This window comes from Myotis lucifugus, unplaced genomic scaffold, assembly GCF_000147115.1.
Source record: "Myotis lucifugus unplaced genomic scaffold, Myoluc2.0 scaffold_4, whole genome shotgun sequence".
Taxonomy (NCBI): Eukaryota; Metazoa; Chordata; class Mammalia; order Chiroptera; family Vespertilionidae; genus Myotis; species Myotis lucifugus.
Window position 1 is genome coordinate 10,922,298 of NW_005871052.1, and position 25,368 is coordinate 10,947,665.

Genomic DNA, 25,368 nt, shown 5'->3' on the forward strand with positions numbered 1-25,368 from the left:
TAATTTCGTGCCGAAGTTGCTAGAGAGCCATACCATTATAAATAGGGAAGCAGGTTGTTTACCACGACAGTAGAAGTGATTTTTTTTCTGAAGATATGAGTAAACAATGCGATTTAACAGCCTTTGAACATGGGATGATTGTTGGCGCTCGGAGCCATGGAGCGAGTATCAGCAAAACAGACGAAGGCCTGTTCGAACACCTTTGCTGTCTGCAGTTACCAAGATAAAACATCTCCAATTTTCACAGGAACACAAGGATTGGACAGTCGAGCATTGGAAAAAAGTCATGTGGTCCGATGAATCGCGTTTCCAGTTGCATCATGCAGATGGCAGAGAAGTTGGCGGAAACAGCATGAAAGCATGCACCCCACATGCATGAGTAAAACCCTTCAAGCTGTTGGGGGCAGTGTAATGGTTTGGGGCATGTTTTCCTGGCATGATTTGGGCCCTTTAATTCGTGTGGAACAACATTTGAATAATACAACATACCTAAGTATCGTTGCTGATCAAGTTCATCCTATCATATTGATGGCGTATCCCAATGGAGATGGCTTCTTCCAAGACAATGCACCTTGCCACAGTGCTCGTATTGTGCAGGAGTGGTTTCAAGAACATGAGGGAGACTTTACCTTGCTTAGGTGGCCCCCACAATCACCAGATCTCAATCCAATTGAGCATTTGTGGGACAAAGTTAAAAGAGCCATCAGGCAGCTGGTTCCACAACCATCAAATCTCACAGAACTGGACAGTGCTATTCATCAGGCATGTTGTCAGATTCCTCGCATCACCTTTCAACATCTCATGGAGTCAATGCCAAGAAGAATCACCGCAGTATTGAAGGCAAAAGGTGGCCCAATGAAGTACTGATGGGGTGGTTATAATAATCTGGCCACTCAGTGTATTTTCTAATGTTAAATTAGCCAGGGACTATCTCTACCTGCTTATTGTTATATGCAATGATTTGTCATTATACCTCTCAGGAGAGATATAAAAGATCTAAGGTCAAGAGGAAAAATTATTGGTGGGATCAGAGAATGAACCATTACTCAGATGAAGAATATAAAAGTAGTAAAAGCAATTAAAAATTAAAATCTGGTGGTCTGGCCAGCATGGCTCAGTGGTTGAGCATAGACCTATGAACCAGGAGGTCATGGTTTGATTCCTGGTCAGGGCACATGCCAGGGTTGTAGGGTCAATCCTCAGTGGGGGGTGTGCAGAATTAGCTTATCAATGATTCTCTCTCATCATTGATGTTTCTATTTCTCACTCACTTTCCTTTCCTCTCTGAAATCAATACGAATATATTAAATAAAAAAATTAAAAACTGGTGAATAGAGAAAATGGGTTAAACAATCTGGGTGAAACTGAAATATACTGATGTACAATGGTCATGAACAACCACAAACTTACATTGGGAAGCTAATAAGTACCTGACCATATACTAAAATTTTATATATACTCTCTCATTTAATCTTCACACAAGAAATTAAGTACTATCATCATTACTACTTTTCACATAACTGAGGCTCAGAGAAGTAGCTTGCCTAATCCCACAAAGCCAGTAAGTTACAGACTTTGTATTCCTACCCAGATCTAATTTGAAAGCTTGTTTAATTACTCTGTACCATCTCAAGCTAGTTCCCATGTTTTAGGGGGAGAATGAAGCAAATCTATACTAATAAGAGAGGAATATGCAAATTGTTTGGAACTCCATCACAGTAACATTAACGACCAAACAGCAGGCTGCATGGGCAACAAGGCCGGCAGGGGTGTTAGTGAGGGACGACCAAAGGACTGAACAGCAGGCTGCGTGGGGCGATCAGGCTGGCAGGGGAGTTATTGAGGGACAACCAAACAACTGAACAGCAGGCTGTGTGGGGTGACCAGGCCAGCAGGGGAGTTAGTGAGGGGCGATCAGGCTGGCAGGCAGAGGCGGTTAGGGGTGATCAGGCAGGCAGGTGAGCAGTTAGGAGCCAGTGGTCCCAGATTGTGAGAGGGATGTCCTGGGGATTGGGCCTAAACCAGCAGTTGGACATCCCCCAAGGGGTCCCGGATTGGAGAGGGTGCAGGCTGGGCTGAGGGGATCACCCCTCCCACCCCCCCGTGCACGAACTTCATGCACCGGACCTCTAGTAAAGTATAAAATACCTTTTAGAAGTTTTTCAAGACAGCAGCAGAGTAGGTGGATCTTTCTCGCACCTCCTCACAGAACTAAACTTGAAAATAAAACTGAATTAGGGAACATTCACCCTGAATTACTAACAGAAGACTAGTTGAAGAGGAGATTTTTAAACAATGAAGGGCAGAAACCACCTTGAAACTGGGAGGAAGGGCATGGTCCAGCTCTCACCCCCTTGGTGGGTGGAGGGATATCTCAGCTGTAGGTGATTCCCTGAGAGGAGTGAGGCCTAAAACCCAGGCTGGGCTCTCCAGCCCAGAGCGCCAGAGCCAGGAATAGCTGCTCACACAGCATCCAGTGGTGAAAGGTGACAGGGCTTCTATCTACCAGGGAGAGGCCGAGCCTGCCTGAGATAAAGCTACATTTTTTCAAGGGCTAGAGCACACTATTTTAGTTCTCAGCCATTCACCCTGGGCTTTGGCAGGAAGACGGCAATGTGGACTCGAGTTGCCTGAAGGGTGTCAAGAGTAGGAATCATTGGGGAGAGAGGTTGTAGGGCTGCAGCCAGGATACCTGTGCTGACTAATCCCTGCTGATATTGCTAAAGCCATCCCCCCACCCCACCCTGAAAGTCACAAGCCACTCCCCAAAGCGGAAGCCTTGGGGAAAGACAAAAAACCCAGGATACAGTTTGCCCCACCCTAAGGAATCCAGCTCAAACCAGCCTCTGGTATCCAGCACACCCCACAGTTCATCTCGACCCTGCTGAGGAGACAGCAGTCTTAGGGAGCATCAGTGGCTAGCTTTGGGCGGGGCCATTCCCTTCGCATTCCCTGGAACCTGGCTGGTGCTGCTTTCCTCTCACAAGAATGCTGATAGAAGCTCTTGGCTTCCAACACACCCCACCAGCATGCCTACGAGGGATTCCGCCTGGCCAATGACGGCTGTGTATCCAGACTATTTCCCTGTGGATCTCTCGAACTTTCAAACAGAGTGCAGCGAGCCAAACAAGGAAAGCTTCTGAAATTGGCTAGCACAAATGTACCTCCTAAGAGGCCCGAAATCAGTGTACAAAATAGCCTCAGACAACATAGGAAAAGGATCCCAAGGGAAAACCTAGCAGGCACTAAAATCTGCCTGGATGAACTTCACTTTGTTGGTATTTTTTAGTTTTTTTTTTCATTATTCTTTTTTATTGCTTTGGTATTATTATTGTTCTTATTATCTTTTCTCTCATTTCTTTCATATCTTTTTTTAAATTTCATTTTATTGTTGACAGTATTACAGATGTCTCCCAATTTCCCTTCTTTACTTACCTCTGTCCCACCCCTACCCACTACCCCAGGTCTTCACCACCTGATTCTTTGTGTCTATTGGCTATGGATATCTATACTAATAAAAGGTTAATATGCTAATTAGGGCAGATGTCTCCCAGATGACCTTCCTGATGTCCTTCCGGATAAAGCCACAGCATCTGTGAGGGCAGCCGTGGGCGGCTGCAAAGGGCCCAGGCTCAGGCAGCTGAGGGCAGCCTGGTGCATCCTTGGCCCTTCTCTAGGCAGTTCCCGGCACCTCAGGGTGGGTGGGCGGCCCGCTCGGCTGGGGGTCCCCAAGGGCCCTGTGGACCAGTCTGCCACCTCCCATCTCCACCCTGATTCCTGGAGCTCTGGGGCTCACGGGAAGGAAGAGCACGCCTGTGGGCACTGTAGAGGGGCGGGCAGTGGCAGGTTTGGGGGACTCCGGGGAGGTCTCTTAGCCATGGACGCCCGAGTCTGTTCTGGACCTAGGGCAGTGATGGGGAAACTTTTGAGCTCGGCGTGTCAGCAATTTGAAAAACCCTAACTTAACTCTGGTGCCGTGTCACATATAGAAATTTTTTGATATTTGCAACCATAGTAAAACAAAGACTTCTATTTTTGATATTTATTTTATATATTTAAATGCCATTTAACAAAGAAAAATCAACCAAAAAAATGAGTTTGTGTGTCACTTCTGACACGCGTCATAGGTTCGCCATCACTGACCTAGGGCCACGCTCTCCCTGTGAGTGACTAGGAAGCTGCCAGTGTCTAACTGCCAGTCTCCAGGAGGTGGAAGTGCGTCCACCATCCACCAAAAAGCAGGACCATGGAGCCATTCACAATCTTAGTGCAGGCGCGGGTCGGTGGCTGAGGGGGTGGAAGCCAGACCAAAGCAAAACAGCAGAAACACCCTGCCCACCTCGATGGGTGCAGCTGCAACCCACGCAGGCCTGGGCAGTGTAGAAAGCACTACCTTCTCCCGGGTCCTGTGCTGGCACTGAAGCCTTGCTCACCCTCAAGCCCGCCTGAGTCCTGACAGCAAAGTGTGCAGGGCATCCTGCAGGAGTTGTGCCCTTCTGGGTGCTTTTGCCCAAAGACATCCTTTGGGATGAATTCAGAGCCACACCTCACTTCCCATGAGACTGGAAGAACCATGTAAAAAGAATTTGACAAAAGCTTTCCACATCTCTGTTTATTCTTTTGAATCCATAAAACGGCCTTAAAAAAGCATTTGGGCCACCTAAGAGAGAATGCACTTTCTGGCCAGAACATGCAGGATTCTTTTGCTCAACAGGTTAAAGGAAGCAGAGAGCTGGCACAGTGGAAATGGCCCTGGTGCCCTATGAGGAGACCGTGGGAATGGGGCTGCAGAAATTCCACAAGCCTCTTGCCACCTTCTCCTTCGCAAACTACACCATCCACATCCGCCAGGACTGGAGGCAACTGGGAGTCGCAGCCGTGGTTTGGGACGCGGTAAGCAAATCCTGGGGGGCCTCTGAAAACATCTGCAATTGATTATAAGACTGGTCTTTATTTAAAAATAAGAGAACAGCTTTGTTGAGATATAATTCATATACTGTACATGTCACCTAAAGTGTACAATGAACTGGTTTTTTAAAGTAAATTCAGAGTGGTGCAACCATCATCATGCTCAATTTTTAAATATTTTCATGACCCTATCCCAGGGGTGGGCAAACTTTTTGACTCGAGGGCCACAATGGGTTCTTAAACTGGACCGGAGGGCCGGAACAAAAGCATGGATGGAGTGTTTGTGTGAACTAATATAAATTCAAAGTAAACATCATTACATAAAAGGGTACGGTCTTTTTTTGTTTTTTTTTAGTTTTATTCATTTCAAACGGGCCGGATTCGGCCCGCGGCCGGAAGTTTGCCCACGGTTGCCCCTATCCCCTCAAAAAAAACAAAAACAAAAACAAAAACAAAAACGAAAAACAAAAAAAAAACTTCTACCCACTAGAATCACTTTCCTGATCATTTTCCCCAAAATAGATTGCATTTTAAGGGTGGGTAAAGGAAAGTTGATGGAAGTTAAAATACTGCACAAAGGATATTGTTAAATGACAAAGCCCAAAGTGAAGATCATGTGTTTTCTTTTTTAAAAAATATTTTTTTTTTGATTTCAGAGAGGAAGGGAGAGGGAGAGAGAGATAGAAACATCAATGATAAGAATCACTGATCAGCTGCCTCCCACAAGCCCCCTACTGGGTATTGAGCCCGCAACCCAGGCATGTGCCCCTGACTGGAATCAAACCTGGGACCCTTCAGTCCACAGGCCAATGCTCTCTCCATTAAGACAAACCGGCCAGGGCCATGAGTTTTCTTTAAGTTGTGCATGGTTGTAATGGTCCCCAAATCTATACTAATAAAAGGGTAATATTTTAATTAGAGTGGACGTCTTCTGGACGTCCTTCCCGACAAAGCAGCAGCCGCTGCGAGGGCCAAGGCTCAGGCAGCGCAGATGGCTGTGAAGGGCCCAGGCTCGGGCTGGCAGTGGCAGCAGCAGCAGGATAATGGGGGCACTGCCTTCCCATGATCTGCCAGGTGGCCTCTCGCAGAAGGAGGCCAGACTGGGGCTGAGGCAGAGGCATTTAGGAACAATCAGGCTGGCAGGGGACCAAGTTAGGGGTGATCAGGCAGGCAGGGGGCAAGGTAGGGGCGATCAGGCTGGCAGGGGGTAAGGTAGGGATGATCAGGCCAGCAGGCAGAGGCGGTTAGGGGAGATCAGGCAGGCATACAGAGGGGTTAGGGGTGATCAGGCAGGCAGGCAGAGGGGTTAGGCTGATCAGGCAGGCGGGCAGGTGAGCAGTTAGGAACTAGCGGTCCCTGATTGCTAGAGGGATGTCCTAGGGATCGGGCCTAAACTGGCAGTCGGACATCCCCTGAGGGGTCCCAGATTGGAGAGGATGCAGGCCGGGCTGAGGAACCCCCCACCTGTGCACAAATTTCATGCACCGGGCCTCTAGTCAATATATATAAAAGCCAAGTGACCAGAACGCTGGAATGACCGGAATGACTGGTTACTTTGACGCACACTGTGGCCCTGATCGGCCCCACACCCCGATTGGGGATGGGGCTAGCCAGCCAACAGCCCACGGCCCCTTCCCCCAGCCAGCCCAGCCCAGATCAGTCTTAATTGGGGTGGGCTGGCCAGACCTCACCCGTGCACGAATTTGTGCACCAGGTCTCTAATAAGTATATAAGTACTTTGATTTATCTTTCTTCATCTTCACACCCCCACATGGAGTTATGTCACGCTATTCCATGCCCCCATGCTTCAAGTCTTATTTTGTTGGTTAATTTGTTTTGTTCATTAGATTCTTACAAATAAGTGAGATCATGCGATATTTTTCTTTTTCTGACTGGATTTTTTTCACTTAGCATAATAATCTCCAGGTAAGTCCATGCTGTCCCAAAGGGTAACAGATTGCTATTTTTTACAGCTGCATAGTATCACACTGTGTAAATTTCGAACAGCTTTTTTATCCATTCATCTACAGGTGAGGATTTGGGCTGTTTTCGGAGCTTAGCTATTGTAAATAATGCTGCTATGGACATAGGAGTACATATATTCTTTCTGATTGGTATTTCTGGGTTTTGTGATATATTCCCAGAGTGGGATTGTTGGGTCAAACAGAATTTCCATTTTTAATTTTTTGAATAAAATACATACTGTATTCCATAGTGGCTGCACCAATCAGCATTCCAACCAGCAGTGACATAGTGCTCCCTTTTCTCTGCATCCTAACCTTGTTGTTTGATTTCTTTTATTTTGATGATAGCCATTCTGAACATTTTTTCCATGTTTCTTGGCCATTTGTATGTGCTCTTAGGAGAAAAGTATACTCAGGTCATGTGCCCATTTATTAATAGGATTGTTTGTCTTCCTTTTTTTGGGTTGTATGAGTACTTTATATATTTTGGAGACTAACCCCTTATCAGATGTATCATTGCCAAAGATGTTCTCCCATACAGTGGGTTTCCTTTTCATTTTGATGGTGGTTTCTTTTGCTGTGCAGAAGCCTTTTATTTTAATGTAGTTCTCTGTTCAGTTTCATTGGTTTATATGTCTGTTTTGGAGAGTTTGTTATAGTTCTGTGAAGTATGCTGTTAGTATTTATATTTAAATTTAAATTCTTTTTTGTTTAAAGTATTACATATGTATCCTTTTCCCCCCATTGAACTCTTCCCAGCTTTTCCCATCCCTCAGCACATGCCCTCACCCCCCTACTGTCTGTGTCCATGGGTTAGTCCAGTGGTCGGCAAACTGCGGCTAGCGAGCCACATGTGGCTCTTTGGCCCCTTGAGTGTGGCTCTTCCACAAAATACTGACTTCTGCGCATGGGCCACGAAGTTTCAATCGCACTGTATGTGCGCGCCCGCACGTGGTATTTTGTGGAAGAGCCACACTCAAGGGGCCAAAGAGCTGCATGTGGCTCGTGAACCGCAGTTTGAGGACCACTGGGTTAGGCTTATATGCATGCATACAAGTCCTTTGGTTGATCTCTTACACTCCACCCCCAGCCTTCCCTCTGAGGTTGGACAATCTGTTTGATGCTTCTATGTCTCTGGATCTGTTTTTGTTCATCAGTTTGTTGTTCAGTATATTCCACAAATGAGTGAGATAATGTGATATTTACCTTTATCCGACAAGCTTATTTCACTTACCATAATGCTCTCTAGGTCCATCCATGCTGTGGCAAATGGTAAAAGTTCCTACTTTTTTACAGCAATGTAGTATTCCATCGTGTAGATCAAGCATGTCAAACTTGCGGCCAGCTGACAGCATGCGACCCACAACAAATAATTTTGTGGCCCAGCCAATATAACGGTATGTAAGAAATGTTTTAATAAAAATTTCATAGCTTAATTTTTACAAGATCCTGTTATACATAATTATTAAAAATGAACTACAACCTTTGCTAATGACTGATTACTATAATCGTATTGCATTCATTTCCCTTATGCGCCTTACGTGCAGGGGCACCATTTTTCTCCACTAACACTAGCAGCGAATATTTTAGCAGTTGATTGCCACATCATTAGTCTTGTTTGGTGTGCAGAACAGGAAATATTTCACTTTTAGAGAACAAGAAAAAAGGGTCTATTTGTGTTACGTGTAATAATTTGTGCAGTTAATCAGTGTCTGATAAGTTAATGTTCAAGAAAAAATATTAATTTTATTTAAATGTTCTATTATTTTACGTTAATGATTTTTGCTTTATTTCAGCCCTTTGTATTCAGCATGTTTCTATTGAAATAAACCTATGTTTCTATGAAAATTGAAGCTTTTGTTTTTTTGCAACCCACATAAACTTAAACCTTGTTTATTTGGCCCATGTTAGCCTTTCAGTTTGACATGCTTGGTGTACATGTACCACCATTTTTTAATCCACTCATCTGCTGATAAGCACTGAGGCTGTTTCCAAATCTTAGCTATTGTAAATTGTGCTGCTATGACCATAGGGGCGCATATATACTTTCTGATTGGAATTTCTGATTTCTTGGGATATATTCCTAGAAGTAGGATTACTGGGTCAAATGGAAGTTCCATTTTTAATTTTTTGAGGAAACTCCATACAGTTTTCCACAGTGGCTGCAGCAGTCTGCATTCCCACCAGCAGTGCAAGAGGGTTCCTTTTTCTCCACATCCTCTCCAGCACTTGTTTGTTGATTTGTTGATAGCGATTCTGACAGATATGATATGGTATCTCATTGTCATTTTTATTTGCATATCTCAGATGATTAGTGACTTGAGCATGTTTTCATATGTCTCTTGGCCTTCTGTATGTCCTCTTTCGAAAAGTACCTATTTAGATCCTTTGCCCATTTTTTGATTGGGTTGTTATCTTCGTTTTGTCAAGTCATATGAGTTCCCTGTAAATGTTGGAGATTAAACCCTTATTGGTGATAACATTGGCAAATATGTTCTCCCATGCAGTGGGCTCTCTTGTTCTTTTGTTTATGGCTTTTTTTGCTGTGCAGAAACTTTTTATTTTGATGTGGTCCCATTTGATTATTTTCTACTTAGTTTCCATTGCCCTATTGGTAAAGATATTGCTATAGCATATGTCTGTTTTTTGCTGCCTATGGATTCTTCTAAGATTTTTATGGTTTCCCATCTTACATTTAAGTCCTTTATCCATTTTGAGTTTATGTGCAGTGACTAGTTTCATTTTTTGCATGTATCTGTCCAATTTTCCAACACCATTTATTGAAGAGACTGTCTTGACTCCATTGTATGCTCTTGACTCCTATGTCAAATATTAATTTAGCATAATGACTTGGGTTGATTTCTGGGTTCTATGTTCTGTTCCATTGGTCTATATGTCTGTTGTTGTGCCAGTACCAGGCAGTTTTGAGAACAGTGGCTTTGTAATATAGTTTGATATGTGGTATTGAGATCCCTCCAACTTTGTTCTTTCTCAGGATTGCTGTGGGCATTTGGGGTCTTTTTTTATTACATATGAATTTTTGGAGAATTTGTTCTAGGTCTGTGAAATATGCCATTGGTATTTTAATGGGGATTGCATTCAATCTGTAGATTGCTTTGGGTAGTATGGACATTTTAATGATGTCCATTCTAACAATCCACAAACACGGTATATTCTTCCCTTTGTTTATGTCTTCCTCTATCTCTTTCTTCAATGTCCTGTAGTTTCCAGAGTACAGGTCTTTTACTTCATTAGTTAAGTTTATTCCTAGGTATCTTAACATTTTTGTTGCAATGGTAAATGGGGTTGTTTAATTTATCTTTCTATGAGTTCATTACTGGTGTATAAAAAAAAGCCATGGATTTCTGGGTGTTAATTTTGTATCTTGCTACATTGCCAAATTCATTCATTAAGTCTAGTAGTTTTTGGTTGGAATCATTAGCATTTTCTATGTACAATATCATGTCATCTGAGAATAATGGCAGTTTTACTTTTTTTTCAATTCGGATGCCTTTTATTTCTTCTTCTTGTCTGACTGCTATGGCTAGCACTTCCAGTACTATATTGAACAGGAGTGGTGAAAGTGGGCTACCCTATCTTATTCCTATTTTTAGGGGAAATGGTTTTCGATTTTGTCCATTGAGTATGATGTTGGCTGTGGGTTTGTCATATATGGCTTTTATTATGTTGAGGTATCTATTCCCACATTGCTGAGAGTTTTTATCAAGAAAGGGTATTGGATTTTGTCGAATGCTTTTTTTCTGCATCAATTGATATGATTATGTGATTTTTGCCTCTCAATTTGTTTATGGGATGTATAACATTTATTGATTTGTGGCTATTATACCAGCCTTGCATCCCCAGAATGAATGCTACTTGGTCATGGGGTATGATCTTTCTGATATATTGCTGGATCTGATTTGCTAGAATTCTGTTGAGGATTTTAGCTTCTATATTCATCTGAGATATTGGTCTGTAATTCTCATTCTTTGCAGTGTCTTTAACTGGTTTTGGGATTAGGGTAATGCTGGCCTCATAGAAAGAGCTTGGAAGTGTACCTTCCTCTTAAATTTTTTAGAATAGTTTGAGGAGGATAGGTTTTTGTTCTTCTTTGAATGTTTGGTAAAATTCCCCTGTGAAGTTGTCCGGACCTTGGCTTTTGTTTTATGGAAGTTTTTGATTACTGCTTCAATTTCATTGGTAGTTATCAGCCTATTTAGGTTTTTTTGATTCTTCCTGTTTGAGTTTTGGAGGACTGTATTTTTCTATGAATATGCCCATTTTGTCTACGTTGCCCACTTTGTTGGAGTAGAGTTGTTTGTAGTATTTTCTTACAATCCTTTCTATGTCTGTGGGGTCAGATCTTACTTCACCTCTTTAATTTCTGATTTTGTTCATTTGGGTCCTCTCTTTTTGTTTTTTGGTGAGCCTGACTAGAGCTTCATCAATCTTGTTTATCCTATCAAAGAACCAGCTCTTGGTTTTATTAATCTTTTGAATTTTTATTTATTTTTTGGTCTCCATGTCATTCATTTCACTCTGATCTTTATTATTTTCTTCCTTCTGCTTACTCTGAGCTTTTCTTGTTGCTCTCTTTCTAATATTTTAAGTTGTAGGGTTAGATAATGTGTTACCAGGTTTTCTTGGTATTGAAGTAGGCCTGTAGAGCTATGAACTTCCCTCTCAGGACTGCTTTCACTGTGTCCCATAGATTTTGGGTTGTTGTATTTTCATTGTCATTTGTTTTCAGAATGCTTTTTATTTCTTCTCTGATCTCTTTGGTAACCCAATCATTGTTTTGTTTTTTGATTAAGGTATTACAAATGTGTGTTTATCCCCCCCATTGTCCCCTCATCCTCCCAGTCTTGCCCTCACCCTCACTCCCTGTTGTCTGTGTCCATCCCTTATACATATATGCATGCATACAAGTCCTTTGGTTGATTTCTCCCCCTCCCCCCACCTCCCCCTACCTTCCCTCTATGGTGTGAGCATCTGATCGATGCTTCTCTGTCTCTACATCTGTTTTTGTTCATCGGTTTATGTTGTTCATTATAGTCCACAAATGAGTGACATCATGTGATATTTCTCTTTCTCTGACTGACTTATTTCACTTAGCATAATGCTTTCCAGCTCCATCCATGCTGTTGCAAATGGTAGGATTTCCTTCCTTTTTACTGTGAGAGAGTGTTCCAGTGCATAGATGTGCAAAGTTTTTTAATCCACTCATCTCTTGATGGACACTTAGGTTGATTTGAAATCTTAGCTATTGTAAATTGTGCTGCTATGAACATAGAGGTGCATATATCCTTTCTAATTGGCATTTCTGGTTTCTTGGGACATATTCCTAGAAGTGGGATCACTGGGTCAAATGGAAGTTCCATTTTTAGTTTTTTGAGGAAACTCCATACTGTTTTCCACGGTGGCTGCACGAGTCTGCATTCCCACCAGCAGTGCACGAAGGTTCCGTTTTCTCCACATCCTCACCAGCACTTGTCGTTTGTGGATTTGTTGATGATAACCATTCTGACAGGTGTGAGATGGTACCTCATTGTCATTTTAATTTGCATCTCTTGGGTGATTAGTGACTGTGAGCATGTTTTCATATGTCTCTTGGCCTTCCTTATGTCTTCTTTCAAAAAGTATCTATTTAGATCCATTGCCCATTTTTTGATTGGGTTGTTTGTCTAACTTTTGTTAAGTTGCATGAGTTCCCTGTAAATGTTGGAGATTAAGCCCTTATCGTTGATATCGTTGGCAAATATGTTCTCCCATGCAGTGGGTTTTCTTGTTGTTTTGTTGATGGTTTCCTTTGAGGTGCAGAAGCTTTTTATTTTGATGTAATGCCATTTGTTTATTTCCCCTTTAGGTTCCATTGCCCCAGGACAGGGGTGGGCAACCTTTTTGTGAGTGCGTGCCAAAACCAGCAAAATCTCTGACTCAAAATTCTTTTGCGTGCCAACCCTAATTTTTTGAGAACATGTTACCTCTACTCGGTATCTCTTAAGGTGTACGTATGTGAAGAACCTTGAAGAAATAATAAAATTCATTCGAGCGACAAAAACACAGTATATGATAATGAAAAATACATTTGTTTTTTAAAAATATATATATTTTTTTGATTTTTTACAGAGAAGAAGGGAGAGGGAAAGAGAGTTAGAAGCATCAATGAGAGAGAAACATCGATCAGCTGCCTCCTGCATGCCCCCCCCTGGGGATGTGCCCGCAACCAAGGTACATGCCCTTGACCGGAATCGAACCAGGGACCCTTTGGTCCGCAGGCTGACGCTCTATCCACTGAGCCACACTGGTTAGGGCTACGTTTGTTTTTTTAATGTATACATGTACACTGATAGTCCGACAGAAAACTTTATGACTCCGTTTGATATTATCAGTAGGACTTTTGCTGCTGCATCACTGATGACAGAGATTTTACATCAGGTTTATATTTCGTGACCTTCAGAGATATGCACAAGCTACTACTTTCATCTGTCAGGCTACTCCTATTACAAGACTTAACAAAATTCATCACTGAGAACAAAGATTCACAAGCGTATGTGGATGAAAACATGGAGAGTAATGCTGTTGCAAAGTTTTTTAAACAGAAAAAATTTTCTGGAATGGCTTTCCAAGTCTTCAATAGTTCATTTTCGACATTTCTCTCTGGTACTCCTGTCTCTAATTGCTTTTTTTTCAATGTTTTCCAAGTCAACTCTAAGGTCAATAAATTTCTGCTTCCAAATTGAGCTACTCTGAAATTCAATCAACTGCATTTCAAAGTCAGCCATGTCTATCCATGAAAACATTTGTAAGTTTAGTTCCTCCAGTTTCATGCTGTCTGGAAACCTCATGAATTTTGCTGTCTCTTCCAGTTCTCTGAATTTCACAAATCTTGAGAAGAACTACTCAATAGTTGACTCAATGATGTTTAAAAACAGCTTTGGAAGGCTTTGACAGTCTGTTCTGTCATCTTTTTGGAGGTCTCTGATGTGCCTCTTGAGGTGTGGGAAATATTTAAATATCTCACCATCCGCATCCCTATTAAAAACTTCCAGTTTCTTTTCAAAAGCCTTTATGTAACCAAACATAACATCAAGTGTCTTGCCAGTTCCTTGTAATTCATTTAAGTCATTCAAATGTTCACAAAAATTGAAAATGGAAGATTATAAGAGAGGATTTCGAGTGCCAGCAAAAGTTACTGGTGTGCCATGTTTGGCACGCATGCCAGGGGTTGCCCACCCCTGCCCTATGAGCTATGTTGGTGAAGATATTTCTTCAGCATATATCTCAGATCTTGCTGCCTGTGGATTAATCTAGTATTTTTATGGTTTCCCGTCTTACGTTTAAGTCCTTTATCCATTTTGAATTTATTTTTGTGTATGGTGTAAGTTGGTGGTCTAGTTTCATTTTTTTTTTGCATGTGTCTGACCAAATTTCCCAGCACCATTTATTGAAGAGACTGTCCTGACCCCATTGAATATTGGCAAACCTCCTTTGTCAAATATTGAGTATAGTGGTTTGGGTAGATTTCTGGGTTCTCTATTCTATTCCATTGGTCTATGTGTCTGTTGTTGTGCCAGTACTAGGCCGTTTTGAGAACAAGGGCTTTGTAATAATCTTGATATATGGTATTGAGATCCCTATTTTGTTCTTCTTTCTCAGGATCACCGCATCTATTCTGTTTTTATTATTATTATTCCAGATGAATTTTTGGAGAGTTCTTTCTAGATCTGTGAAATAGGCCATTGGTATTTTAATGGGGAGTGCATTGAATTTATAGATTGCTTTGGGTAGTATGGACATTTTAATGATGTTGATTCTACCAATCCATGCACACGGTATGTTCTTCCCTCTATTTATGTCTTCCACTCTCTCTTTTTTCAACGTCTTGTAGTTTTCTGAGTACAGGTCTTTTACCTCCTTATTTAAGTTTATTCCTAGGTATCTTAATTTTTTTGGTGCAATGGTAAATGGGATTGTTTTTGTAATTTCTCTTTCTGTAAGTTCACTATTGGTGTACAAAAATGCCATAGCTTTCTTGGCATTAATTTTGTGTCCTGCTACATTGCCAAATTCGTTTATTAAGTCTAAAAGTTTTTTGATGGAGTCTTTAGGGTTTTCTAAGTACAGTATCATGTCATCTGCAAATAATGACAATTTTACTTCTTATTTTCCAATTTGGATGCCTTTTATTTATTCTTCTTGTCTGATCTCAATGGCTAGTATTTCTAGTACTATGTTGAACAGGAGTGGTGAAAGCGGGCATCCCTGTCTTGTTCCTGTTCTTAAGGGAAATGGTTTTAGTTTTTGCCCATGGAGTATAATGTTGGCTGTAGGTTTGTCATATAAGCTTTTATTATATTCAGGTATGATCTTTCTATTCCCACTTTGCTGAGCATTTTTATCAGAAAAGGGTGCTGGACTTTGTCAAATGCCTTTTCTGCATCAATTGATATGATTATGTAATTTTTGTCTCTCAATTTGTTTATGTGATGTATCACATTTATTGATTTGCAGATATTGTACCAGCCTTGCATCCCTAGAATAAATCCCACTTGGCCATGGTGTATAATTTTTATAATGTAATGCTGGATCCAGTTAACAGGAATTTTGTTGAGGATTTTAGCATCTATGTTCATCAGGGATATTGGCCTGTAACTCTCTTTCTTTGTGGTGTCTTTACCTGGTTTTGGGATTAGGGTAATGCTGGCTTCATAGAAAGAGCTTAGAAGTGTGCCTGCCTCATGAATTTTTTTTGAATAGTCTGAGAAGGATTGGTTTTAATTCTTCTTTGAATGATTGGTAAAACTCCCCTTTGAAGGCATCTGATCCAGGGCTTTTGTTTGCTGGAAGCTTTTTGATTACTCTTTCAATTTCATCAGCAGTTATCAGACTATTCTGGGGTTTTGATTCTTCCTGATTGAGTTTTGGAAGGTTTTATTTTTCTATGAATGTGGCCATTTTATCGAGGTTGTCCAGTTTTTTTGGAGTAGAGTTGTTCGTAGTATCTTTTTACATTTCTTTGTATATCAGTAGGATCAGTTCTTCCTTCACCTCTTTCATTTCTGATTTTGTTTATTTGGGTCCTCTCTCTGTGCTTCATGGTGAGCCTGGCTAGAGGTTTATCAATCTTGTTTATCCTTTCAAAGAACCAGCTCTTGGTTTCATAGATATTTTGTATTTTTTTGTTTTTTGGTCTCCATGTTGTTTATTTCTGCTCCGATCTTTACTATTTCCTTCCTTCTGGATACTGGGGGCTTTTCTTGTTGCTCTCTTTCTGATTCTTTAAGTTGCAAGGTTAGATCATTTATTACCATTTTTTCTTTTCTTTTCTTTTCTTTTTTTTTTTTGAGGTCGGCCTGTCGAGTTATGAACTTCCTTCTCAGGACTGCTTTCATTGTGTCCCATAGATTATGGATTGTTGTGTTTTCATTGTCATTTGTTTCCAGGATGCTTTTTATTTCTTCTTTGATCTCTTTGGTAACCCAATCATTGTTTAATAGCATGTTGTTTAGCCTCCAAGTGTTTCATTTTTTTCATTGTTTTTATTGTAGTTGATTTCTAGTTTTCTGCCATTGTGATCTGAGAAGATGCTTGTTATGATTTCTATCCTCTTGAATTTGAAGAGACTTTGCCTGTGTCCTAAGATGTGGTCTATCTTTGAAAATGTCCCATGTGCACTAGAGAAGAATGTATGTTCTGTAGCTTTGGGGTGAAATATTCTGAAGATGTCAATTAAGTCCATCTGAGCTAGTGAGTCATTTAGGATTGCTATTTCTTTGCTGATTTTTTGTTTAGAGGATTTATCCAGTGTTGTCATTGGGTTATTAGAGTCCCCTACTATGACTGTATTGCTATTGATCTCTCCCTTGATATCTTCCAGAAGTTGTTTTATGTATTTGGGTGCTCCTGTATTGGGTGCATATATGCTTATCAGAGTTATATCTTCTTGCTGAATTGCTCCCTGTAGTATTATGTAGTGGCCTTCCTTATCTCTTGTTATGGCCTTTACTTTGTGGTCTATTTTGTCAGATATAAGTATCGCAACCCAGCTTTTTTCTCATTTCCATGTGCCTGAAAATTTTTTTCCATCCCTTCACTCTCGGTCTGTGTGAATCCTTTGTTCTGAGGTGGGTCTCCTGAAGACAGCAAATATATGGGTCATGTTTTCTTATCCATTCAGCTACCCTACATCGTTTAACTGGTGCATTTAATCTATTTACGTTTAATGATATTGATATGTACTTGTTTGTTATTATTATTCTTAATGTTTGTGTTTCTTCTTGTCTTTCTCTTTCTTCTTTTTAAAGCAGTCCCTTTAGCATTTGTTGCATTGCTGGCTTGGTAGTAATAAACTGTCTTAACCCTTTTTTTGTTTGTGTAGTTCCTTGTTCCACCTTCAATTTTGAATGATAGCCTTGCTGGGTATAGTATTCTTGGATTTAGTCCTTTGCTTTGCATCACTTTGTATATTTCATTCTCTTGAATTTGAAGAGACTTTGCCTGTGTCCTAAGTCCATTGGTTATGCTTATATGCATGCATATAAGTCCTTCAGTTGATCTCTTACCCCCTCCCTTCTGCCCCCCTACCCTTCCCGGCTTTCCCGCAGCAGTTTGACAGTCTGTTTGAGGCAGCTCTGCCTCTGTATCTATTTTTGTTCATAAGTTTATAATGGTCTTTATTATCCATGAATGAGTGAGATCATGTGGTATTTTTCCTTCATTGACTAGCTTATTTCACTTAGCATAATGCTCACCAGTTCCATCCATGCTGTTGCAAACGGTAAGAGTTCCTTCTTTTTTACAGCAGCATAGTATTCCATCGTGTAGATGTACCACAGTTTTCTAATCCATTCATCTTACTGATGGGCACTTAGGCTGTTTCCAGATCTTAGCTATGGTGAATTGTGCTGCTATGAACATAGGGGTGCATATATCCTTTCTGATTGGTGTTTCTGGTTTCTTGGGATATATACCTAGAAGTGGGATCACTGGGTCAAATGGGAGTTCCATTTTTAGTTTTTTGAGGAAGCTCCATACTGTCTTCCATAGTGGCTGCACCAGTCTGCATTCCCACCAGCAGTGCACGAGTGTTCCTTTTTCTCCACATCCTCTCCAGCACTTGTCGTTTGTTGATTTGTTGATGATAGCCATTTTGACAGGTGTGAGATGGTACCTCATTGTTGTTTTGATTTGCATCTCTTGGATGATTAGTGACTTTGAGCATGTTTTCATATGTCTCTTGGCTTTCTGAATGTCCTCTTTTGAAAGGTGTCTATTTAGATCCTTTGCCCATTTTTTGATTGGATTGTTTATCTTCCTTTTGTTAAGATGTATGAGTTCCCTATAAATTTTGGAGATTAGGCCCTTATCAGATATGATATTGGCAAATATGTTTTCCCACGCAGTGGGCTTTCTTGTTTTGTTGATGGTTTCTTTTGCTGTGCAGAAGCTTTTTATTTTGATGTAGTCCCATTTGTTTATTTTCTCCCTAGTTTCCATTACCCTAGGAGCTGTATCAGTGAAGAAATTGCTTCAGCATATGTCTGAGATTTTGTTGCCTTTGGATTCTTCTAGAATTTTTATGGTTTCTCGTCGTACATTTAAGTCCTTTATCCATTTTGAGTTTATTCTTGTTTATGGTGTAAGTTGGTGGTCTAGTTTCATTTTCTTGCATGTATCCGTCCAATTTTCCCAACACCATTTATTGAAGAGAATATCTTGACTCCATTGTATGTTCTTGCCTCCTTTATCAAATATTAATTGAGCATATTGGTTTGGGCCGATTTCTGGACTCTCTATTCTATTCCATTGATCTATATGTCTGTTCTTGTGCCAGTACCAGGCAGTTTTGAGAACAGTGGTTTTGTAATACAGCTTGATATCTGGTATTGAGATCCCACCTACTTTGTTCTTTCTCAGGATCACTGCAGCTATTCGGGGTCTTTTTTTTTTAACTCCCTTTCTGATGATCCTAATTTTTCTTCCCTTTGGGGATTGCTTTTTTGTCTTCCCATTTTTTAAAAAAAATATATTTTATTAATTTTTTTACATAGAGGAAGGGAGAGAGATAGAGAGTTAGAAACATCGATGAGAGAGAAACATTGATCAGCTGCCTCCTGCACACTCTCTACTGGGGATGTGCCTGCAACCACGGTACATGTCCTTAACTAGAATCGAACCCGGGACCCTTCAGTCCACAGGCCGATGCTCTATCCACTGAGCCAACATTGTTAGGGCTCTCTTCCACGTTTATCTGTAATGTTTTAATTGTAGATCCGATTGCTTTGCTACCCAGGTTCTTTTCGGGATGGTGGTACTGATGTGATCTCTCAGGTCTCCTGGGCTTGGTAGTTTAGCGTAGGTACCTTCTTGAGCTATTTGGGTTCTCTTGATATAGGCCTGTTAGCTGGAAATGAGCATCTGCGGTGCCTAGAAGTCAGCAGCAGTCATGGAGGGGGGTTTCCCAATTTTTGCTGTCTTAGGCCCTTAGTTGAAATCGCGCATGCCCAGCGGGGACTCACAGTAGCACTGGAAAAGCATGCAACTGTAGTGTCCTGAGTTCTGTAGCTGTGGGGTGGGAAGACTCAGTTTTTGCTGCTGCACCTGTGGTGGATAGGCACGTGTTCCTAGTGGCGGCTCACAGGGGCATCAGCGGTGTGTTTTCCAGCGTGGTGTATTGAAGCACTCTGGAGGGCCCTGGCACTGAAGCTACGTAATTGAGGCATCTGTGGGCAGGTATCCAGGGTGAGTGAATCCAGAATTTCTACTGCCAGAGGGAGTGCGTCCCTGTTTGTCCAAGATCGCACCTAGCAGGGGCTCGCGAGGCTCCCATGAGCGCCCTGTGTATAGATGGGCTCTGGGTGCCTTCTCATTGGAAATGCGTTTGCTGGCACAGAGCTCTGACTCACTCTGAGGGGCTCTGGAGCTAAAGATGTGTAGCTGGGTTGTCTGTGGGCAGTTATTCAGGAAGAGGGAATTCAGAATTCCTACTGTGGGGCAGCGCACCCTTGTCTGTTCAAAATCCCACCCAGCAGGAGTTCACAGCGGCATTCCAAGAGCTGCCTATGGAGTGGTGTGCCCTGGAAGTCTGCGCGCTGGAAATGGGTGAATGTTGGAAACATGCGAATGTTGGAAATGCGTGAATGTGGTGTCTGGAGTTCTGCTGCTGGGGAGGGGGAGTTGCACTTACTGCTGTGGGAGTGGTGCACCTTTGGAGGTGGAAGTCCCAGGGTTCGCGGGTCTGTGGGTGGGGCATCAGGATTTTGGCTGGAGTGGCTGCTGGGCAGTGTCCAAGGCCTGTCTGGGTGGTGGTACTGATGAGTTCCTAGAAGAGGCCGCTCTCTCCTTCACGATGGTGTGGGATCCGTGCCAAGTCCCGCAGTTCAGGGAGTGCCTGCAGCAGTGGTAGTCTCTCCCTGTCCAAGATAGCCTGGTCTGCCAGCCTCTGTTGCTCCTGCTGGATTTAACTGTCCTTCACTCACTCACACACACACCACACACATCCACACACTCTCCTTTCATCCCCTCACTCACTTGCTTCCTATCCCTCACCCTCATCCTGCCAGCCGCCATCTTTTTTTCCCAATCATTGTGTAATAGCATGCCATATAGCCTCCAATTGTGTGATTTATATCATTGTTTTTATTATAGTTGATTTCTAATTTTATGCCATTGTGATGTGAGAAGATGCTTGATATGATTTCTATCTTCCTGAATTTGAAGAGACTTTGCCTGTGATGCAATATGTGGTCTATCTTTGAAAATGTCCCATGTGCCCTTTAGAAGAATATATATTCTTTAGCTTTGGGGTGAAATGTTCTGAAGATGTCAATTAAGTCCATCTGATCTAGTGATTCATTTAGGATTGTTGTTTCTTTGCTGATTTTTTGTTTAGAGGATTTATCCAGTGGTGTCAATGAGGTATTAAAGTCCCCTACTATGATTGTATTGCTGTCAATTTCTCCCTTTATATCTTCCAGAAGTTGTTTTATGTATTTGGGTGCTCTTATATTAGGTGCATATATGTTTACCAACTTATATCCTTTTGTTGAATTGCTCCCTTTAATATTATGAATTGGCCATCTTTATCTTTTGTTATGGCCTTCACTTTGAGGTCTATCTTGTCAGATATAAGTATTGATACTCCAGCTTTTTTTTTTCATTTCTATTTGCTTGAAAAAATTTTTTCTATCACTTCACTATCAGTCTGTGTGTCCTTTCTTCTGAAGTGGATCTCTTGTAGATAGCAAATATATAGATCATGTTTTTTTATCCATTCAGCTACCCTATGTCTTTTGATTGGAGCATTTAATCAATTTATGTTTAAGGTTATTATTTTGGTACTTGTTTGTTGTCATGTTAATTTTTTATGCCTGTGTTCCTTCTTCCATTTCTATCTTCTTTTTACATCAGTCCCTTTAGCATTTCTTCCATTGCTGGCTTGGTGGTAATAAACTCCCTTAGCCTTTTTCTTTCTGTTAAGCTCCTGATTTCACCTTCAATTTTGAATGATAGCCTTGCTGAGTATAGTATTCTTGGATCCAGTCCCTTGCATTGCATTACTTTGTATTGCTGTTGACATTTTAATAGGGATTTTATTGACCCTATAGATAGGCATGGGTATTATGGACATTTTAATAATGTTAAGTCTTCCATGTACATGGTATACTCTTACATTTTTTGGTATCTTTCTCTATTAATTTTTTCAATGTCCAATAGTTTTCCAAGTTCAGGTCTTTTACCTCCTTGGTTAAGTTTATTCCTAGGTATCTTATTATTCTTTTTTGCAATGGCAAAATGGATTGATAATTTAGTTTCTTTTTTTAATTGTTCAAATTTTTATTTTTATGCAAAATATGAGAAATGGACTTATAAAACAACTGAATTTTATGAGAAATGAACAGCAAATAAATTAGACCCATGTTAAAATAAAAGGTCAGCTAAATGTCTAATCTTAAGGACATAAGAACCACAGATAAACTTTGATTCCACAATCTTCTTTAAGAAATCGACGTCTTTCAAACAACTTTGATATGAATTAGGCCAGAGCATAACAGTATACAGGAATGCTTATCAAGGGTGGTGATCAGGGACACATTTCCTTGGTGCTGCTTTGATGATGTTATCCACATGCAGAATCACCTGTGCTGCTTCAACTGCACTCAGAAGAACTTGCTGCTTCACTTGGAAACTTTCTGTTATGCCCAGTATTGCCATATCACCAACAGTACCTTCCATCATATCCAGTCCAGCATTTGTATTGCCTTCACTATGGGCAGCTCAGAGCTGTACCACCACATCTGCACTGTCATAGTCTGCATTGTCAGCTATAATAGTAGGCAACATTCTCAGTGCTTTAGCATAAGACTCCATTGCAACAGCTTCTTTACCTGGTGTTTTATTGGCAAGCTGTGACACAGCATGAGCCATCAGCATCTCAGAATAGCCTCCTCCCTAAGCTGTTCTAGAATTCTTCACAGTTTGTGCAAGGACACAAAGAGCATCATGCAAAGATCTTTCTGCTTCATCTAAAATTTGTTGAGTGGCATCAAGAAGAACAATAGTGCAAGCCTCACCAAGGGCTACCCCAGAAAAGTGAATGAGTGTGTCTTCTCTAATCATGACTTCCTCAATAAGCTTGCAACTTCCAAGCTTCACTAGTTCTGGGTGGTCAAAGGTAGAGGCAATTTCACCACTTGTGACAAGAGCCAGGCGTTATACACCTGCAAAATCTGCATGCTCAATAGTCAGCAGCACCAAAAAGCTGCTCAGGATAATTATAAATTAACTGCCTGTTAATAAAGCAACTTATCCCATGCTTAAGAATACATTCAATTTTCTCCTTCAATTTTTCCTTTTCTGCTTTTTCTATTTCAGGAACCTTTGCTGTAGAATCAACTCTTACATGGGAATCAAATATCTTTATTTTGTCTGTATCTATACCAGTATTTGCAATAAGAATTTTAGCATTTCAATTCACTTTGGTTGATTTACTCCAATTTTTAAAAAATATTTTTATTGATTTTTTTACAGAGAGGAAGGGTGAGGGATAGAGAGTTAGAAACATTCATGAGAGAGAAACATCGATCAGCTGCCTCCTGCACACTCCCCGCCGGGAATGTGCCCGCAACCAAGGTACATGCCCTTGACCGGAATCGAACCTGGGACCCTTCAGTCCGCAGGCCGACGCTCTATCCACTGAGCCAAACCGGTCAGGGCTACTCCAATTTTTTTTATCCAACAGAAAGCCTTCATCTAATTAGGAATCCACCAGATTTCTTCCTAGCTTCTTGATGACATGAATTGCCTCCAGATCACCAGAACCTTTCAATCTGAGAACAGCTTTGACAGATAACTTAGCAAAGTGATCTTTGTGATAAGTAAGAAGTTTTGAAGATAATATTGTTCCTAAAATGTTCATTAAATCTTGGCGGAATTTACCTTCATCAGAACCACGGTCAACTGCAGAATTCAACAGAGCCTGCCTTGTTCCTTTGTGACTTATCTCCAACCGGCAATGATGGTCTGAGGATGAACCTTTTTAGAAATTAAAGACTCTGCTTCCCTTAGGAATTCTGATAAAACAGTAACAGAGGTAATGCCATCACCAACTTCATCATCCCAAATCCTTGACATGTCAACTAAAACTTTAGCTGCTGGATTATCAACACCAATGCTTTTTAGAATAGTTGCACCATCATTGGTCATCATAAGAGAGACATCTTGTCCACTGCTTAACACAATTTTGTCCATGCCTTTGGGTCTCAAGGTGCTCTTTACAAGTCTCCAATAGTGATGGCACCAATAAAGAAAAACAGACAAGCTGTCTCTGCTCTCTCTTCATCAGCAGCAGCCTTGAAGATGTTGACAGGTGCAAGGGAAAAGGATGCCATGTTTCTGAAGAGGTGGCCACTCATGCTACTCCCTTACAGCTCGGGATCTGAGGAGAGAGAAGCTGGATGTCTAGTTTCTCTTTATGAAAGTTCATTGTTGATGTATAAAAGTGCCATCAATTTCTGGATGCTGATTTTGTATCCTGCTACATTGTCGAATTCATTTATTAAGTCTAATAGTTTGCTGGGGGAGTCTTTAGAGTTTTTCATATACAATATCATGTCATCTATGAAAAATGTCAGTTTTATTTCCTCCTTTCCAATTTGGATGCCTTTTATTTCTTCTTGACTGATCACCCTGACTAGACCTTCCAGTTCTATGTTGAGTAAGAGTAGCAGACATCCTTATCTTGTTTCTGTTCTTAAGGGAAACACTTTTAGGTTTTGCTCATTGAGTATGTTGTTGGCTGTAAGTTTGTCATATATGGCCTTTGTTATGTTGAGGTATGATACCTCTATTCCCACTTTGCTGAGAGTTTTTATCAAAAAGGGGTTCTGGATTCATCAAATGCTTTTTCTGCATCTGTTGATATGATCATGTGATTTTTATCTTTAATTTTGTGTGTGATGTATCAGGTTTATTGGTTTGCAAGTATTGTTCCAGCCTTGCATCCCCGGAATAAAACCTGCTTCATAATAGTGTATGGTGTTTTTCTTATATTGCTGGATCTGATTTGCTTAAGGATATTTTGTTGAGGATTTTAGATTCTATTTTAATTCATGGTATTGGCCTGTAATTTTCTTTCTTTGTCATGTCTTTATCTAGTTTTGTAAAAAGAGTTTGGAAGTGTTCCTTCTTCTTGAATATTTTGGAATAGTTTGAGGAAGATAGGTGTTAGTTCTTCTTTGAGTGTTTGGTAAAACTCTCCTGTAAATCCATCCAGTCCAGGACTTCTGTTTGTCGGGAGTTTTTAAATTACTGCTTCATTTTCATCAGTTATTATTGGCCTACTCATGTTTTCTGATTCTTCCTGATTGAGTTTTGGAAGATTGTATGTTTCTAGGAATTTGTCCATTTCACCCAGGTTATTCAGTTTATTGGCATATAGTTGTTCATAGCATTTGATTACAATCTTTCGTATTTCTGTGGTGTCAGTAGTTACTTCACCCCTTTGGTTTCTGATTTTATTTATTTGGGTACTCTCTCATTTCTCGATGAGTCTGGCTAGGGGTTCACCAATTTTGAAGAGCAGCTAAAGCGTTTGGACATGTTCCAGCCTGGGACTAATGAGAGGGCACGATCCTCTCGTAGCAAAGCCATGTGCAAGTCCCAGCACAATTATAGCCAAAGGCTAGAGTTGTAAGCTTGACCTTATGGTCCACACCTGTAGTCCCACGTGGCTGAGTGATATGGGCTGTGGGAGGTGCAGCAAGTAAGCAAAGCTTGATCAGGTGCATGTAATTGAGTAGACTTGAAACCCACAAGAACATTGTAACCACGCCCTTACTTTGCCTCATGGAAAATGGCTATAAAATAAAGACTTGGCTTGCAGGCCATGGTGCTGTCTCTCCATCAGAGAGCAGTGTCCCACCCAGAACGAGCTTTTTTCTCTGGTCTGTCTTTTCTAAATCCTTCACCGCCCCCTCTCAGGTTTACCCATGGC

The 25,368-nt window shown here is 41.0% G+C and overlaps 1 protein-coding gene and 1 pseudogene across 4 annotated transcripts in view; both read right to left on the minus strand.

The window, feature by feature from the left end:
- The window catches only part of CHIC1 (cysteine rich hydrophobic domain 1), a 99,985-nt gene that overhangs the window by 36,554 nt on the left and 38,063 nt on the right, over window positions 1-25,368 (minus strand). The window lies entirely within an intron of this gene.
- Window positions 21,940-23,764, minus strand: LOC102430055 (annotated as a pseudogene).